This window comes from Callorhinus ursinus, unplaced genomic scaffold, assembly GCF_003265705.2.
Source record: "Callorhinus ursinus isolate GAN/ISIS: 27379988/994484 unplaced genomic scaffold, GSC_fseal_2.0 scaffold2, whole genome shotgun sequence".
Classification (NCBI taxonomy): Eukaryota; Metazoa; Chordata; class Mammalia; order Carnivora; family Otariidae; genus Callorhinus; species Callorhinus ursinus.
Window position 1 is genome coordinate 44,593,330 of NW_027397064.1, and position 20,538 is coordinate 44,613,867.

General features: G+C 33.9%; 2 long non-coding RNA genes across 2 annotated transcripts in view; one reads left to right on the top strand and one right to left on the bottom strand.

Moving 5' to 3' along the window:
- Positions 1-5,967, top strand: part of LOC141370682 (uncharacterized) — a 38,134-nt gene extending 32,167 nt beyond the window's left edge. The window contains exons 3-4 of the long non-coding RNA XR_012374939.1: positions 1,023-1,104; positions 5,733-5,967. This is a non-coding gene — a long non-coding RNA (uncharacterized lncRNA). The remainder of the gene's footprint in view (positions 1-1,022; positions 1,105-5,732) is intronic.
- Positions 1-20,538, bottom strand: part of LOC141370681 (uncharacterized) — a 136,317-nt gene that overhangs the window by 93,362 nt on the left and 22,417 nt on the right. The window lies entirely within an intron of this gene.

A 20,538-nucleotide genomic window follows, 5' to 3' on the forward strand; every position in this document is an offset into this window, starting at 1 on the left:
ACAGAGCAACCAAATAGTTTGTCAACTTACTTACATAGTTTTAAAGTTCACTTTTTCCCAAAGTAAAATGTGTTGTTGGCTGTTACCAAAATACCTGCTAAAACTGAAAATCAAGAGTTTTCCCATTTTAATTTAAGGATAATTCCCACACATAGAAGTAATTTTCTAAATTACACTTTTATGTGTTTGGAAAGGAAGAAAAATGTCCTAAATTAGGAATACCCAACAAAGGAGCAGAAAAATGGAAGTAATAATCATTCGGTATTAATGTAAGAGCTACTCTTGACTCTTTCATTCTTACAAATATTTCATTGGTTGGTCTTATTACTCTCTTAACAGTCATTATTCTTACTGATATGATACTGCATTTGTTTTTACTACAATTCAAAACCAGGAGATAATTCACCTAATCTGGGAATTTGCCTCAAGCAGCTACAGACCTCTTACTGATAAAGGAGTTCTTACTCTCAGATTAAGTATTGTGGATATTGTATGCAAAAAAAAATATTGCGATATTGTGTGTGAATAAATACTGCTGAAACCTTGCAGCTTCTGACTGTTGTCCCTGCTAACATTCAGAAATTTCAGCTCTTACTTTGGTATAACAATTACTCATAAAATACACCTTGTCTTGTTTTTTAATCCTATTTTTTGAAATATCGTTAGCTTGCTAGCTAGCAAGATATAAATATACCAGGTTTCTTTCAGACAATTAAACATTAAAGAATTAAATTGGTTGTCTGCCTGTGTAAATAGCCTTTGCTTTATTTAACTTCTTTTGTAACCCTGGAGTTGTCTATACTATTAAAGAATTAAACCCTGAATCATATGCAGGGACCATTTGGCCAGAATGTACTGACTAGATAAGAAAGAAATCTCTAACACAATTTTATGGTTTAGTCTTCTCACCTTCTACCTGTGATTTCCAGAAAACAACTTAATCTCCTTTTTTATAATGTTCCATTCAGGCTATATTTATCCTCTCAGAGGAGTTACAAGATTTTCTTCATTTTTCTTTTCAGACCATATATGTACTGAGAATGCTTAACTCTGACACAATATCCATAGAAGGAAGAGTTCTTCAAGGATCTGTGACAAACAGAGGTATAGAGTTCATCCACAAATCTAGGTGCTGTCCTATATGCAGGACACCAGAGCAGGTTGGGATACCAGGAACATAATATAGACAAAAAGATGTGTCTTGATGTCGTACATACACATCTCACAAATCCTCATCTAAGAAATTACTAAAAACAAAATATTGTTTTCAAATTGCAAACACTGATTTTTTGTTGTAATATTTTTAGAGAAATATTAATACAATATTGATAATAATATAGATATTGATATTAATACATTTGCTGGTAGAGAAATACATAGTGTTTCTTTAGGGAATTCATATTTCCATATCAGTTATGATCATGTCATGCTCAAAAATATACTAACATGGATAACCTGCAAATTGGATCCATTAATTTATTACACAGATCAAAATTAATTATATGCCCCTTAGCTATATGACTCATATACTCATATATTATAGAGAAAAGGCACAAATAAGGTGAACAAATATAAATACAATAAATTACAGCTTATTTTAGACAAATTTTAAAATAAAATCTTTTTAATGCTCTGTGATTTTGCACTTGATTTCCATCCTGTCTATTGTGTCTCATACCCCAATAACTTCTAAAATGCCATTTACCAGAGAGTAAACTCTAGAGTCCCAGGAAATGTTTAAGGCTACACATGAAATAGATTTTATTCTTCCCCTTAAGAGCCATTGTTAAGAGGTTACCACTTGCTTGTTAGATATATTCCATCAGGAATATTGGCCATTGGTGTAACTACCTAATGCAGTTTGCTTAGCAGTCACTTCTGAGCATTCTCAGGTCATTAAAAGCCAGTAGAACACGGTGTAGTGGAGCAATCTCGTTGTTGAACATGAACAAAAAAATAAATTTGCTCTGCTTCACAGACTCTGCAGATAATTATTGCATAAGTTCATATTGTGGAAGGTAAAAAAAAAAAAAAGGGTGAAAAGTGCTATCTTTCCAGAAGTCAATACTGTATGCTACCAAATAAAATACCTTTTATTAAAAGAAATTCTGTCTACATTTTATATATAACATACTGTAAGATAACTCATGAGTGGTCATAGAATGCCACGCGGCTGAATGCTCCTTGCAGATCTGCTGGAGCATGCCTCCTTTAATCAAGAGCATTTGGATCTGCCTTGAGAAGCCTTGCTGTGATTTAAAAGAATTTGCCCACAGCAATTACCAACCTCACACATCACACAGTTTCGTTAAAGATCCTTCCACCGCTCATTAACTTCTCTATGATTGTTCAGAGGAATTTTAATTTTGATCCCAAATGTTTCCAATGGATTATGCAATTTGGCAGAGGGCTATATAGTTTGGGGATGGTGTACTATATTAACAATGTGGGGACTTAAAGGAACTTAGGTTTTCCTAAACATGGCAATGTTTAGGAATTATGTAATGAGCTATGTGGCATCATAGAAGACAGCCTTCACTTCAGTATGAGATGGCTTTTCCTTTCTGGTTGGAAATTATTCTAGAGTCTTATTTTTATACATTTTTTTACTGTAGGGTAAAGCCATGGCACTTTTCATTCATCCAAGACACATTATACTTTTTTTATTATTAACTTTTTTTTAAGCAATAATATTTTAACAGAAATAGTTGTCATATGAGTTTCACTTTGTACTACCTTTACCACCAAGGTAATTTATGTTTACAGAGTGTCTTTTATAATCATTATTATTCACCCACATTGAAAGCTGTTATAAAGAATTACTATGTGATTGTCAAATATCCAATCAGTCCTGGGTTTGAAAATATGGCAAAGCTGCCCACTAGATGCTAAAGTCCAGGGTTTAGACTCAATCAGATAGTCCTTCCCATGAGAAAGATCCTTCTACCTTACTAGGTTCCAACATGGATCCTAGAGGAGGACAAAACACGATGATTGACATTCCACTAAGACCATCCAAAGTGAGAATGAAGTAACACCTGAAAAGGAAATTAGGGTCACCAAGGAAGGGGAAATGACTGCTGAACAGCCAAAATGGCAAAAAAAAAATGGATATTTCATAATTAGAGTAAATCAATGCTTCTGTTTGACATGGTTATACTTTTAGGTTCTCCATAAATATGAAGCGCCATTATACATTAGTATTTTAATAATATAGGCCCTAGAGTCGGACAGATGTGCCTCACATCCTAGCTCTACCATTTCAAGTGGTAAAACTTAGGCACATTTCATAATTTATTTGTGCCTTATTGCACTCTGTCATTAATTTCATAGAAGTCATCATGAAGATTAAAAAACTACATAATTCCAAATGTAGTCAGCTAATTAGTTAGGTAGTAATTACTATTACTGGTATTATCTATCATTGTTATAGGTTACACTTATAGGGTAGTTGGCACCAAGCAAGCACATAGTAAGTGCTAGCTAAATTTAATGACAATAAAAATAACCATTATTTGTTTAATTAACAAAATATATACAAATGGATATTTTTGCAAATGAGAAATAACTGGACTAGGAACTTCCTTTAGTTAAATAACAATTTAAGTATTATAAATCACACATGCAAAAATTGTACATTCAGGGTGAATGAACTCACTTTGCCTTTTTAGAATAACAATAATAATACTGCTAATATTATTATTAAAACTATGTTTACATGAACACTTATTTTGATCCAGACACAATCTGTAATGCCTTCTAATCCTGAAAGATAATGGTAATTGGGAAAAATAATAATATCAAAACTTTCCAAGGAAGTGGGCAGAAGAGGATCCAGATTTTCTGGGGCCTGAAGATTTTAATATGAGAAGTTAAGAGATAATATAAAATTATGAATATATAATTAGCTACAGGATCTTGGAAGGATTCTTTATTAGCCATTTGGTTAGTCTGCCTCTGGAAGGAGGTACTATCATCATCATAATTTTACAGATAAGAAACATGAGCCACAGAGTTTTGAGATAGTGTGACTAAAGTCACACAGCTGGTGAATGTTAGAGATAGACATCAAAGCTGGTATTGTGCTTTCATTTTACAAATGAGAAATCTCAATCTCAATGAGTTTATGTAACTTGCCAGAGGTCCCAGAATTACTGAGTGGCAGAGGGAAGATTAAAACCCAGATCTGTCAAATTCTAAAGTTCATACACTCCACACTAAGCTTTTGATGCCAACTCATGAAGAATTCTAGCACAGGATATTGAAATTTTTTTCAGATTTTCATTGCTTTTGATCAAAGAATCAAAAGAATAAGAGTTAGCCTAGACCCTGAAGGAAATAAGGCTAATTTCAAAGATGAATGGCTATCTTCTAAGGGCACATAAGCAGTTTACTTTGATATGTTTTACATTAGGTATCAGTATATTTCTGATTTGCAACAGTTTCACAGATACCAGACATCTATTGTGTCATAGAGTATTTGAAATTTCTAAACCAAAAAATTCCATACTTTTATCCTAAAGCTTTCCAACTTTTAAATTAAAAATCCACCATAATATAAATATTCTATTTTTGGAGATATAGACAAGCTTTGTTCCAACTTTAGAATCCAAGAAATTGCTTCATTACTATAAGTCTCCATACAACCACCTTTCCTGCGGCATAGTATTGCTTATATAAATTAAGTAAATTGATGATTCTCCCCTTAAGAACATAAATGAAAAACTGAATTCATGCCCGATGTATCTTGATATAATGTTGAGACCAGAATAAAGTTGGTGGGAAATATGAATATTTCCACTAAACTTATTTCTCAGTGTGTACAGACATTTAAAATTTTATGTAACTTGACAGGCTAGAAGAAGGCATGGTAGTAGTCTGGTGTTCCTTTATATTCTTATACCATTAGGGTATACATCAGATAAGCAGGAGATTTTAGAATTTATCAATTATCTAACAATTAGATTGATACAAAACAGTAGCCATAACACTTGAGATTCTTTAACAGGTCTTAGTAACCCTTTAAATAATTCTTTTTCTCTCGCATCACTCAATACAAATATACACTATACTTATAGGTATAATGTTAATTAGTAACATCCTTGAACTGTTAGTTCCCAAGAGGTCACTTTTATGATAAAAGAAGCGTAGCAATGCACTCATGCCCATGGAATTCACTGGTTTTACCTTATGCCATGCTGGAGTTGCAGTGGAATATTAGGACAATATCATAATCTTAAATAATATTACAGACCAGTGTTTCTAATATTTCAGTCAGGTATTGGTCTGTGATTTTCAAAAATATTCACAGAAAAATAAGAAAACTAATGACACTATAGAAAGTTTTTCCTTATTTCTTTCAAATAATCACCTTTTATTCTGATATTATGTTTTTTCTTCTTTTTAGATGTTAAAATATTTTTTCTTTCGTGTGGTTAAGGTAAATGGAAGTGTTATTTTTCAGTTGCCTGAGAAAAATTAAAAATTAGTATTCTCTGTAAAGCACCTATTTTCTGAATAATATGGTACTTGACTATACAAATCTAAAAATGCAAGAACCAGTATTACACAGAAATTAGTATGACATATATTTTTTGTTAAAGGAATATATATATATCTTAAAACCCTTCTCAAATAAAGTAACTAATGCCAGATATCTTCTGTTTTCTCTTTTTTTATCTTCCTATGGATTGACACCTACGTGGATATGGATTTGCCTTCTTGAACTGCAGTGCTTCTGCAAGCACTACCCATTGGTAGATTTATAGAATCCTTTGTTATAATTATATTATGCTACACAAAATCTTCACAGGCTAGGGGCATATTTTTTGACAAATGAGGTGTAGCAATGAGCTCATGCCCATAAAATTTACTGGGCTTGCCATATGTCACATATCCTAGGAGGAACATGCTTGTTAGGGAATGGTAAGCTGAAGACTCAATTAAAATGATTCCTGAGTGATTAAACCCTGTGCTGCCAGGATCTATCCTACAGATTGCTAAATATGCCATAAACAAGTGGCCAACATATTGTGCCAAATTCTCCATTGGCAGTATGCACAGATCTGTGATTCCAAGGCAATGACCTTCTCTTTGATAACTACTAAAATTTATATATCTTCCATCAACAGGACCCCTGGTTCCATAGATTTAAAGGTACCATTTCCCAAAGAAAGAATATTTCCCTGGACTTGGTCATATTTCTGAAGAACTAGGAACTGAGACTATCCCTGGCCATTTTGATCTCCTATGCCACTGAACCAATAAGAAGAGAAAAGGTCACTATACTGTGCAGGGTGCTTGATGCTGATGACGAGGGGAAAACTGGGTTACTCCTACTCAGTGAGGTCAATGAGAACTCTGTTTATGAGACGCCCTTAGCTTGGGTGTGTTTTAGTGTTTCCCTGCCCAGTAGTGTTCCTTCTTAGAAAACTCTAAGAAACCAGTAGATACAAGATCAGTTAGGACTCAGTTTCAGCAGAAATGAAGGTTTGGCTTATCCACTGGTAAAGAGTCTCATTGGTTGAGGCAAGGGGTAGGAGAAACATTGAATAGTGGCAGAAAGCATCTATAATTGTCAACTTTGGCCTCATTGAAGATGACAGAGAAAAGGACTAGATAGTAGCTATATTTTTATATTACTTAATAAGTAATTTTCTACAACATCCTTTTTTTTCTCTACCATCTTATATGGAGAACACAAGAGTATTTAAAGTTTTAGATCTTAGGTAGGAATAAGAACTCATTGATGGCACTCTCTTATGATAAGGTAGCTGATCAAACTTCATGCTTTCTAATGTAGAGACAAACTTTAGAAAGAAAACAAGAGTAAACACTGAAAAGCAAAAAGAGAAGACTGTCCTAGGTATCTTTGCTCCTTCGGATTCAATTCATCTCCTTTCTCCATTCTGCCCTATTTCTTCAGGAGGCTGATGCCTATGGACTACATCAATGAGATCACCATTCACCCTGGTTTGGGGTTAAATTCAGTCTTAAGGGAGTCCTGGCAGGAAGTGAGAAAGAGACAGAAACAGAGAGACAGAGACAGAAATACAGAGAAAGACAGGGAGAGAGAGGAGAGGAGAGAAATATCAAAGTATGTATCCCCATGGCTCTCTCCATGTGAACTTCCCTTGAATGGTCAATGTCCTTCACATAAAAGTCACATAATGGTCAATGTCCTCCACATAAAAAGTCACAAGGTGACTCCTCTCAAGGTGGTCTGTTCTATCATGACTTTTTTTTCTTCTGGATTCTAGTTTCCTCCCTCCCTTTGCCACTTTAGGCATAGGGGTACTGATAGTAAGCCGCTGTTGGTCAAGATCCCACATTATTCTTGTGTTTCCCCGCCAAATTTGTAATTAGTACTTTTGGGAAAAAACTCTTTTTGAATTATCTAAATGTATGTGAGCCATCTGTTTCCTGTACAAACTCTGGTCATCTATTTTCATTTCACCCTAAGAGTAGAACATGCTGAAGACAGAGGAGATTCGGGTCCCCAAAAAATCAGCAAGCAGAATGTATATGAAGGAACAGGGAAACCAGGGCAGAGAGACAAATTCACAAAGTGCAGTACTTCACCAGCAGAAACACAACTTGCTGTGTGCGTGTGTGTGTGTGTGTGTGTGTGTGTGTATGTTGTATAACATATGATTTGTAGCAGACACTTTATACAATATATTGGAACAATAGATAAACAAACATTCTTTTAAAAATCAATAGTTATCACATAAACTTATGGTAGGAACTTTGTGCTGAAAATGATTCATGTAAAAGAGACATTGCAACTCAAATCAGCATATGTGAAGAATAACACACGACAAAAAGGAATCAGCAACACTTGATTAATATCATAAGCAAAGGACATCCCATCAAGACAGTACAAGACTACTCATGTTTATATCTTTCTAAGGGGATCTCAGTCTCTTAATGTGTACAAAACTGTAAATGAATAAATATTACATTCTTTTGTATGATATGAATTTTCAACTAAATATTACTGACTGTAATGTGATTGACACCTGATTTACAGTATAAATTACACTGTGATTTACAGTGACCACAATACACTGCATTTTGATTTACAAACCTTCTTAAGTTTGTATTCATAAGGTTCTAAATTAAAAAAAAAAAACAACTTAGAAAAAACCCAGATATTGTGACAGGTAGAGTAAGTAGATGCAAATAGTGTAAACAGTGTACAGGTTAATAGGTTTATCATCTGAACTGTGTGTTCCTGACCATATTGTGTTTTACTCTTAAGATATTGTGTTCTAGAATTAAGTTGGAGAGGGAAATGATAGCACCGTTTTTATATTTTCTTAAGAATTTTAACAAATATCTAGGTATGCTGGAAGTTACTCATAAATGAAAAATATTATTTATGGAAAAAACAAACAAGCTACCTTTACTCCATTAAATGATAAGAGTTTGCCTCTAATATTGAAAACTTACTTTCTCTAAGAGTTCCTGATCATATTTATTTCCTATTGCACTTCAATTTTTATCTCTCTGTATATTTGAAACAAGATTAAACAAGTTATATATTAATTTTACTTATTAGTGTGATGTTTTGTAGTTTTTAGACAAAGCATATTTACTTTCCCTTTAATATACCCCCATGAAATTAGTGCTTGTGAATTTCTTATCTTGAACTGAATGTTTTCTATCATATCTCTGAAATAGTTACAGACTTACTTCTCTTAAAGCAAGAAGTTTTGACTCAGTTATATTATCTGACAGATTTATTTTAAAAAAATTAAACAAGTTCTCTAAAAACGGTTAAGCTGTACAATAGCTTCATCTATTATTCTATGTGCTGGGTAGACCTCATAATTCATAACAATAATTATGGCGTTAAAAGTGCAAAGTATGGTGTGAACTGAAGTTATTAGTGAAACTGGTGATAGAAAAAATATATATGAATATGGAAATAGATATGGATATGATGGAGATAGAGATACAGAAAGAGAATTTTAATTTCAGTCACTACTTGATGTAAAATAAAAGTCAACTTTATGCTATGTTTATATTCTAAACTTCTAAAAATAAATAATGCTGACTTCTTCAAAAGTCAAACTAAAATAGACTATCAATTTTATCAACAAGTTAAGAACAAATATCTCAATTTTTAGTCAACAATTTTTTTAAAGATTTATTTATTTATTTTAGAGAGAAAGAGAGAGAGAGGTGGGGTGGAGGAAGGGCACAGGGAGGAGAGAGAAACACTAAGCGTACTCTATGCTGAGGGCAGAGCCCCACCCAGGGCTTGATCCCAAGACCCTGAGATCACAACCTGAGGGAAAACCAAGAGTCCGAGGCTTAACCAGCTGTGCCACCCGGATGCCCCTTAGTCAATAATTTTTACAGATGCATTGATAAATTATTGTTATTAAGTAAAATACACAATTCAAATTTCCAAGTCAAAATTATATTATAGTTTGACACTTGAATTAAAATTACTTTTAGGGGCGCCTGGGTGGCTCAGTCATTAAGCATCTGCATTCGGCTCAGGTCATGATCCCAGGGTCCTGGGATGGAGCCCCGCATCGGGCTCCCTGCTCAGCGGGAAAGCCTGCTTCTCCCTCTCCACTCCCCCTACTTGTGTTCCCTCTCTCGCTGTGTCTTTCTCTGTCAAATAAATAAATACAATCTTTAAAAAAATAAAAATAAAAAATAAAATTATTTTGAGAGAATACTAGAGGGAGAAACAACTGAGTTAGAGGCCCCAAACTTCAGAGGGCTCTCTCAGGAAGAGTCTGAGAGGGAGGTAAGGCAGTTATCTTGGGGGGGTTTGACTACTAGAAAGCAGTGAGGTGGCCAATACCTAAAATTATTTTCTAAAATCTCATCATCAATATTTTTAAATCTAAGTAATGTATACATAACTGCTGTGATTTATTGCAGCATTTTAAGAACCTGGGACGTTACAGATGTTGCCTAGTTTAGATAGTAGGAGGTTATACTATCAGCTTCATATTAGTTAATCACCTACATATGAAGAACAGAATTGTTTGTAATTTTTGTTGTCTTATAACTTCTCCCCTCTCTTAGAAAACTGGTGGTTTGCATTGAAGTTTTCTCCCATTGAAAATAATTCTTTGTGACAATTACTATAATTAGAACCTATGTTTAAATTGCAAAGCATTAATTAAATGTGTAGCCTTGACAACTGACTTAACTTGTCCATGTCTGATTTCTGTATCAGCTTTTTCAGCATACAGTCCAATCTGTTTAATGTCCTATCTAGGCAGGAAACTAAAAAGTTACATTTCCCAGATTCCTTGCAACTATGGCTCTGGTTGTGATTTAGATTTTTCTAAACAGATGCATTCATTTGAGACTCAGTCTCAAGAAGAAAATCACTAGAGAAGAGAGGTTAAGCCTAAGGTTTCTCTTTTCCTTAAATGGATCAAGGAGAAGTCAACCATTAGACAGCAGTTTTCGGATTCCTCATCTCTAGCCAAGGCAGTGGGTTCCTAGAGTCATTAATTCTGCTGGTTGTTACCTTGCTCCAACACTGACAAGAGTAGTGTGATTCTAGAATCAGTGACCAGATTCCTCAGATTGTGTTTGTCATAGATGGAACCTTCAGTGGGCTGGTTCTGTGGTGTTCTGCTGGAAGTGATTCTTAGGAGTCCAGCTTATTGACTGATCCTCCAGCCTTTTCCATGATTGTGTAAGTACCATTCCCTGTATTAAATCTCTCGTTGCTTAAATTAGATAGGAGGATCACCATTAACCTCAATTGAACCCATACTAAACATTAATGCATGGGGCTATTAAGCAGATAAAATGTGGGTGATGAATATAAAGCAATTCAGAGTTCAGTCCTTGGCCACCAGTAAATGTTAGAAAAATTAGTAGACACATCTCTTAGTGAATATATTTTATTTGTATAACTATATCTCTTCTATTACGGAAGCAAAATCGAAGATTCTCTGTATGTTTTGCCAGAATTTTGAGTTAATTTTCCAATGTCAATAAGTTATATTTACTTTTGGCTGGTGTGATTTTGCTTCTCTTTATTATGTATTTTGTCTCCACAAAAGCCTAATGCAAACATGGCCAAGCCAATTGAAATTTGAAGAATCAGTCTAGATGGGTCATTGCTGATGGGGTCAGTAATTGATTTAGATTGTCAAAAAATAAATTGAAAAGTGGTTTATTCTTGTAACTGATCAATGTTGTTACACTGTAATTCATTGATTTCACTGTGTTATATATATACTAATATTTATCTTTAAAATCTGGAATTGTTTCAAACACATATTTAAAGTAATTTTGTTTGGCTCTTCCTTGCATCCAATGAAGAATTATAGACTATGAAACTCCTTCCAATAATTGAAGGAAAATAAATAAATAGATGGCTGTTTATATAGTCTTATTTCTCAGACATAAAGGTTCAAGAAAACAAAAAATAAAAGCCATTTGCTAAGTTACACAGGAAGTAAATAAATGCATAACAAATTATTGTATATAGTGTAACATTGACAGTATAAACATACACATACACATATATGAATGCCACCTGCATATACATATATGCACTATGTGTACATGAGTTATGATCATGTAAGGGGCAGAATTGAGTTAATTGTATCCTCATCCAATGCAACAAAATTATCAGCTACATAAAGACTCTTCCTCAATTTTTAAAAAAGATTTTATTTATTTGTTTATTTATTTATTTACTTACTTACTTACTTAGAGCAGGGACAGGCGTAGAGGGAGAGGGGAGAAAATCCCAAGCAGGCTCTGCCCAACGCCAGGCTCGATCTCACAACCCCGAGATCATGACCTGAGCCAAAATCAAGAGTCAGACTCTTAACTGACTGAGCCACCCAGGTGCTCCTCTTCTGCAATTTACATTTCATGCTTTTGCCTTCACCATTCGTTTTTGCCCCCATTGCCTCTTCCCATTGCTGTCCACTCTAATGTCCTTGCCATAGGTCTTTCATATGTATGTACCTTATTTTTTTAATGACATTATTTGATGTATGTGTTTTTAATTTGGACTAATGATATTTACCTACAATATAATTTCTCCAATTTTTTTCTTTCAACATTATAGTTGAAGATCTTTGCTTTATGTTCATCTAGTTCCAAGTCCTCAATTCCACTCAGTATTCCATTTCAAAGCATTTTTAATTTTTCTGTTCATGGACACATGAGTCCCCAATTTCCTGCTACCACAGTCATGCAATAATGGATAATGCCAGCAACATTTGGGCAAACCCTCAGTAGTGGGATTGCAGCATCAGAGGAAACACACAGTCACAATTCCAATAAGGCTTGGCAGTTAGCCTTCCATAGTGGGTCTTCCAGTTTACATGCTCATCAGCAAGATAAACCTGCTCTCAATTTTCTGTATTCATTTCAGCACCTGGTATTATCTGACTTGTTATTTACTTCATTCCCAGTGCTTATAACCTGATAGCTAGTAAGAAAATATATAATTGCATCTATCCAAACCAGAGCATTTTGAACAATCAGACTGCAAAGATAAAAATTATGTTACTATTATAGTTACTATGTAACTATTATAAGAAATAGTTAAGATAACTGCAAAGTTAACTGCAGAGATATAAATCATAAACAGGTTATGCTAGGCAAGCCAGGACACTCACCCGTCACACTTATGTTTTAAATATTTGTATTTAGTTATTTGTAAAGTTGAACATCTTCTTATAAACACATTAGCCAGCAGATTAATTCTTCTAATAAATACTTGTCTCTGTTTTTCTCCTATTTTCCTGTCTCTTTTTCTTATTAGTGGGCAGAGTTTACTCTATATTTGAGGTTCTGATCCCTGAGTATTAGTTATCTTCTCCCACTCTGTAATTTACCTGCTTGTATTCTCTATTGTTTCCTTCACTAAAGAGAAATGTGAGTAGATATATTTCTATTCTTTGGGGACTTAAACAATACTTCATCACATCGTAGTAACAAAAAGTCTCTCTTAATTTTAGTATGAGCACTATATTTTACTTTTCACATTGAGATTTTGGATCCACCTAATACACACTTTTACACTGATTTGATTTCCAGGTAAGCTTTATTTTTCTACGGATATAATAAGCCAGTTTCTCAGTCCCGCCTCCTATACAATCTGTCCTTGCCCTACAAATTCGTTAAGCCACAACAACCATACACCAAATTCCCTTGTATTCATGGAACATTGGTTTCTGGACTGTTTTGTTACATCGTTCTAGTGTTTTGTTTGTTTTTTGTCACATGCACATATATGAGGTTTTGGTTGTTATATCTTTACATGGTGTCTTAATATCTGACAAAGGAGATATCCTTTGTTTAGAACTCTCTTCACTATCTGTGGGCAGTAACTCTTACATGAAAAATTTTAAATCAAGTAATCAAATTAGACAAACGTTCTTCTGGAATGTTCATTTTAAATTTATTGAATTTGTACATTAGTTTGAATGCCAGAAGCTTTACAGGGTGTGTAACACCACCACCATGGTGTTCAGAAGATAAGCTAATATCCTCACACGTGATTCATACTTATTTTTTTCCTTCTAAATCTGATGGTGGAACAACTGCAAGGTAGAACCCAGGTCATATCTAGCTTAGGGGAGTCCAAGAAATTCTGTTTATGTTTTATAGAAGATAAGCTAGGGAAGCTGGTATCTATGTAAGAGTCCCACTTCAGAGCGTCTGACCCAACGAGAGTAAGAATTAAAAAAATTTACTCCTACCTATGTCTCATGTTTCCCTACCCCAAAGACACTCCAATTTCCTCCTTATGAAGCAAATTTTAGGAAAATATTCTCCCTCCCATGTTGATTGCTTATAGAGAAAAAATATATGTATATTTTTGGCTAGCACACGCATTCTGGATTTCTTGGCAGTCAAAGCCCTTTACAAATTAGTAAATTGGTATTCTATGTTAGTTTGTTAATGACTTCCAGAAAAACAAACGTTTATCATTATACATTATAAAAACATCAAGTTTCTAGATCTTAAAATAATGAGATATAGTGCTTGTAAAGATAGCTGCTATAATTCTTCTGTTAATGCATGCATGTACCTTTAATATGGTTTTATATTCTCCCATTGCCAGCTGATGTTTATTTCCCATTCCTTTGAATCAGGGCTGGCCTTCTAACTTGCAGTTTCCAGTATGATCTTAGAAATCTCAGGTACATATTTGAAGAAGGGGGGGCAGACTCCTGAAGAATAAGAGAGATGACAACATGGCCTACAATCAGCACCAAACTCAGATGTGTGAATTGGGCTGTCTTAGGCCATACACCTCCAGCTGAGCTCTTAGTTGACCAAAGCCATGATCCTGGTGAGACCAGAAAAAGACCACATAGCAAAACCTATCCAATTTCTGATCCACAGAATTAGAGTAAATAAAATGGTTGTTGTTAAGCAAGGCTTGGAAAACTACAACCTGCAGGCCAAATCCAGCTTTCAAGTTATTTGTGTATGGAACTTCAACCTAAGAATCATTCTGATATTTTAGAGAGACAACAATAATAACGTGCAAAAGCAACTGCATGTGGTCCAAAGAGTGTGAAATATTTACTATCTCTCCTTTTACACCTGTTTTAGGCCACTATGTTTAGGTTGTTTATACGCAGAAATATATAAAATCCATGTCAAAGCTTGAAACTTGCTTGTCAAGTGAAGCAAAGTGGTTCTTTGATAGAACTAAATTTAAAAGAAAATCTGGGCACATTGAAGGGAATTTTATTCCTTCTCACTCAAACTGCATCCATAAATACTCATATATGTCATTTATAATGAAACTATCAAGATCATGTATGGCTATAAAAACATTTTATAAATTATAAGATACTATAAAATATAAGGTGTGATGATTGATTTTGAGAATAGGCAAATGATCACTAGCTTCTGGATCATAGTGGACTGTATAGCAAAGGTAGTTTCCAAAGTAACTTAGCATTAGCCTTATCAAAACATGAAAAAATTGGGGCACCTGGTGGCTCAGTTCGTTAAGCATCTGCCTTCAGCTTGGGTCATGATCCCAGGGCCCTGGGATGGAGCCCCGTGTCAGGCTTCCTGCTCAGTGGGGAGTTTGCTTCTTCCTCTCCCTCTGCCTGCCACTCCCCTACTTGTGTTCTCTCTCTCTCTCTCTCTCTCTCTGTCAAATAAATAAATAAATAAATAAATAATCTAAAAAAAAAGAAAAACATGAGAAAATAAATCTGCCAAGGAAAACATAAAATTCATTTCAAGACACATTTTAATGCTTTACATATTTTCCACTGATTTCCTACTTTTTAATGCATGGTCAAGAATTAAAGCAATAATTGCTTATATCAGCTACACAGACATACATGTTGAATCATATTAATTTTGCTTAATTTAGTCTAGCTAATGTTGGGTGTGCAACTTTTCTATTAATAGCATTTAGCCTTACATTTTTTTTTAAAGATAGATGATAATGGATAGATAGATAAATTTAGTTGTTCTTTGGTTACCATCATTTTCAAAAAACTAATATGCTCCTTAAGTTATTAATTAACTGCTTGGATTCCCAGGCATAAGCTTTTTAATTATGTTGCTCCGAGTTGTGACCTGAAGACCTTAATCATCATTTATCTGAAGAAATGCATATTATATAAATATTTCCAATATTACAAAATGCACATTTTTACTATGCATTCTTTGCTATACAAATTCTGTTATGCACATTAATATGTTCTATTTTCCATAAAAATCAGGATAGTAGGTATGAGATCGTGTCATGATATGAGGTTCCTTCCAACTTCTGCCATGCTTAGCTGATGCCCTTATTTACATGCTGTATAGTGAGTGATTCACCATCACTGGCATTCCCAAAAGTAGGTACAAGGGAGCTTAGAACAAATGACCTTTATTTTAGAGACCATAGTTTAGTTTTAAAAATGTTATTATTATAAGAGAAATAGAGACTAGATCTTCAGTAGACTGAACACGTATCCCAGTTTGCTGTGTAAGTTCAGGTAAAAATATATCCATTCTTCTGGAATCCCTTCAGATTTAAGCTCCTTCACTGTCAGAACACTTCCAAGTTGGAAAATAAATTATATGGTTACTCTAATAAAGTAACAATCTCCCCTACAGGCAGTATTATATTTAAGAATGCTCTCTTTAGTACCAGTATCAATAAATCTTAGATTTATACTTACTTACCATGGTAAGTAGTTTTCAATTGCCAATTGTCTTTCTTCATTACCTATATTTATATATCCCTTGTTTCTCAGATATAAAGTCAACTTCTTTTCTCCATCTACTATTATAATTCAAATTTGATCCTGTTTGTTCCACATGACTATCAGATAATTTATACTGATGGAAATACTCTTTCCATTGATAATAAATTAATTATAGATAGTTGCAGGACAAAAACCCTCATTACCATTTCCCTTATTAACATAACTGAAATGTATTCATTCCCATTTTACCATGGCAAATGAGGTTCTGGTATGCAACGCTTTAGAAATCAACAGAATATCATGGTGGATGGTTGCATGAGTCACTCTCTATCCATATTAAACACAACCTATCCTTTAAAAAAGCCATAGATTTTATTAGTGTATAAAAGAGATTTTTATGTGTAGGTTTTATTACAAAAAGAAATTTCATAACTGTTTTTGAATATATATTACTTAAGTGACCAACACTGTAATTCACATGATTTTTATTTTCTTTTTTGTTCCTTCCAAAATATTTATTCTTTGAAGTGAACCCATTTTTCATACAACTTTATCACATAAAGTTGACCACATACTGTGAGTTTCAAGTATTTGCTAGCAAACAACTGTCTCACCAAAACATCATGGTCATAAAATTTCTGATTCATTGTGCATAAGTATACTACTTCATATATGTTTTCCTATCTGTGACTTAAGAGTATCATTTTTGTCGGTCTATATTTTTGAAAACTTTTGTTCAAAATCATCTTCCAAGGACATACAATGAATGCTACTGATGGATATTGCTTTGTACAGATAGGACAATGTCTCTTCTATCTACCCTCTATAGAACACTCAACAAATCAGGTTCATAACTAGATAATTGATTGTTATATAAAGCATCTTTTAAATTAGAAGGGATCATACATAGGAAAGCATTTGTGGTATATTAAGAGAATGTACTGAATCTTGGTTGTTTTATTTTGTCTGCTTTATTTGATTCTGTGTTCATTATGTTAAATTTAGGTGTTCAGAAACCCTATATCCTAATTCTGAGCTGGAAATCCCAGAGTATTTTTGTCTTGTTGCATTTCCATTCAATACAGAGTTCTAAAGTTATGTTCCAATTCCAAAATGAAAATGCAAATACCTAGAACAATTTTGTTTCCCTTGGAAAGTTCCGTGCAATCCCAGAATTGATTGTATTCTGAGAGTCTTGTAGTGTCCCCTGCAAACTGTTTCTTCTTTTGTGCCTACAAAACCTATGAAGCTGAGAAAAACTAGCATGGAGAAAATGGGGGGTTCATTGTTATGTAAATATAATCAGGTGCCTAGCAAAATAACTTGCATAAACAATTAACAAGACCCAGAAATATCATGTTATGTGACTAATATAACACACTGAAAGTGCCATCCATTTCAGACTTAGGGATAGATATTTAACAGAGTAATTAGTTATGTCCTTCAGTCCAGGGATTAATTAAGTAAACTGTTTATCAATTATAATTTATTTTAGATTTAAATCTTTATCCCTGTCTCAAAATGAATTCTTAATAATATTCCTTATGATTGTAATGACTTTTAATATTAAACATTTACAGTCTTAGTCATTGCCTAACCAAAGTTTCGTAATTAAACACATTTTTATGAACAATTTTATATGTGCTATTGGACATTAGCGATCAATAAAGCAGATACTGTGGTGCCTTCAGAAAGTTTATAGCCCCGTAGGGCAGATCTAAGATAATGTAAAATAAGAGGTTTTAACTGAGTATAGGAATCCTTGAGAAAAGGATGCTTAAGGTGGAATAGTTTAGCCTGACAATGGGGTGGTGCGTGGGACATGTTCAAAGCATGGAAGGACAAGTACAGAAACTGTTTCAGCATAAGGCACTTTTGCAAGAGAAACTGATCTGTATAGGCAGTTTTAGCTGGTGGTTATGGTATCTGGTTATATGGAGGTTGTGATAGAGTGCTTTCTTTCAAACATTTTTTTTCCCTTAGGAAAAAAGTAAAAGTTTCAGTATATATATCAGATTGCAATGGAAAAGTGTCTATAGAATGAATTTATTCCATATTAAGCATATAAACTTTTAGTACTTAAGTGTATATATATTTATGTGCATATATGATTTAAAATGTTTTGTAATTAATAAATTACTTTCAAATTTTTAAATGTGCTACCTATTAGCCATGTACCATACATAGACTAAATCCTCTATCTTGAAAAAAAATTATTGTTCAAAAAACTTTTTTAGTTCTGTATAGTCTTCTTAATGAATTATTTGTATGATTTGAAATATGTCTGTAAGTTTAAGAAGAAACTTACATCTTATAAATTAAACAAATGTTTTCCTAATTATTGATATCCTATATAGCTTGGACCTAAACCTAATTGACAGTTACTTAACATTGTGGATTTTCTTCTTTTAATAAAGTGCTTATTTAGAAAATGTTCTAAATCGTTGTCTTTATGAACAAAACAGTCATATTTGGTAAAGCAACAGTGACATCCAGTGACAACTGAGATTTATTCAAGGAATATTGTTTAGATTTGCCATACGAACAAAAGAAAAAGTGTCAGTAAATATTATACTGCACACTTTTTGTTTTAAATGTTTTAAGAATGTATCCATATGGAGCATATGTTAATAAATAATCAATCAATCAATCAATCAATCATTGGGTGAAAATAAAAATCAGTTGACCATTTAGAGAATGAAAAAATAAACCATGTACTGGGAGAAAATATTTGCAAAGCATGGCTGATAAAGGACTTGCACCCAAAATATACAAAGAACTCTTAAAATGCAATGTCCTATGTCACAAGGAAATTGCAAATTAAAACAACAATATATCACTACACACCTATTAGAATGGCTAAAATGCAAAATAGATTATACCAGATGCTGGTAAGTATATATAGTGCAACAGGAATTCTCATTCTTTGCTGGTGGGAATACAAAATGTTACAGCCACCTGCTGCCAAAGTTTGGCAGTTTCTTACAGAGCTAAAAACAGTCTTACCCTTCGATCCAGCAATTGTTCTCCTTGGTATTTACTGATATACACTGAAAACTTATGTCCACACAAAAACCTACACACAAATATTTATAGCAGCTCTATTCATAACCACCCCAAACTGCAAGCAACCAAAATATGTTTCAGTAGGTGAGTGAATAAACAATCGTGGTACATCCACACAACAGAGTGTTATCTAGCCATAAAGGAAGTGAGCTATCAAGCCACAAGAAGGCATGGAGCAAAGTTAAATGCGTATTTCCAAGAAAAGGAAGCTAGTCTAAGAAGACTATGTACTGTATGATTCTAATTATATGACATTTTGAAAAAGAAAGCTATAGAGAGATTAAGATGTTTAGTGGTCATTGAAAGAAAGGGATGAATAGATGAAGAACAGATGATTTTTAGGGCAGTGAAACTATTCTGTATGACACTATAAAGGTTGAATACATGACATTATGCAATTGTTAAAACCCATAGAGCTGTACGATACAATTGTCAGCCTCAGTGTAAACTACAGACTTTAGTTAATAATAGGGTATCAATATTAATTCATCAATTGTAACAAATGCACCCCACTAATGCATGAAGTTAATAATGATGGAAACTGTTTGTGTGGGGTAATTTGGAACTCTGTACTATCTTTTCATTTTTAATATAAATCTAAGTTCTCCTCAAAAGTGGTCTATTGGGGCTCCTGGGTGGCTCAGCTCAGGTCATGATCTCAGCGTCCTGGGATCAAGCCCCACATCAGGCTCCCTGCTCAGTGGGGAGCCGGCTTTTCCCTCTTCCCCCCTGCTTGTGCTCACTTGCTCTCTCTCTCTCTGTCAAATAAATAAATAAAATATTTTTTAAAAATTAAAAAGAAAAAAGTAGTCTATTAATTAAAAAACAGTCAATTAAACAACAATCACAATATTAATCTCTTTCACCGAATTAATGTCTTTCACTGAGTGGTCGATCATCACCAAGATGTTTCGTGGCATTATTCATAATTCTTTTCTTTTAAAGATTTTATTTATTTATTTGACAGAGAGAGAGACAGCGAGAGAGGGAACACAAGCAGGGGGAGTGGGAGAAGGAGAAGCCGGTTTCCCGCTGAGCAGAGAGCCCGATGTAGGGCTCGATCCCAGAGCCCTGGGATCATGACCTGAGCCAAAGGCAGATGCTTAACGACTGAGCCACCCAGGCACCTCGCATTATTCATAATTCTGATTGAATATATGGGGCAGAGAATATTGAATGAAATGGCGAATGTGTAGGTATGTTGCAAAATTGCAAAAATTAAATCAGGTGTTGCATGTATTTGGGATGTGGAGGACTTCACACTCATGCTACTTTGTTCTGTGTC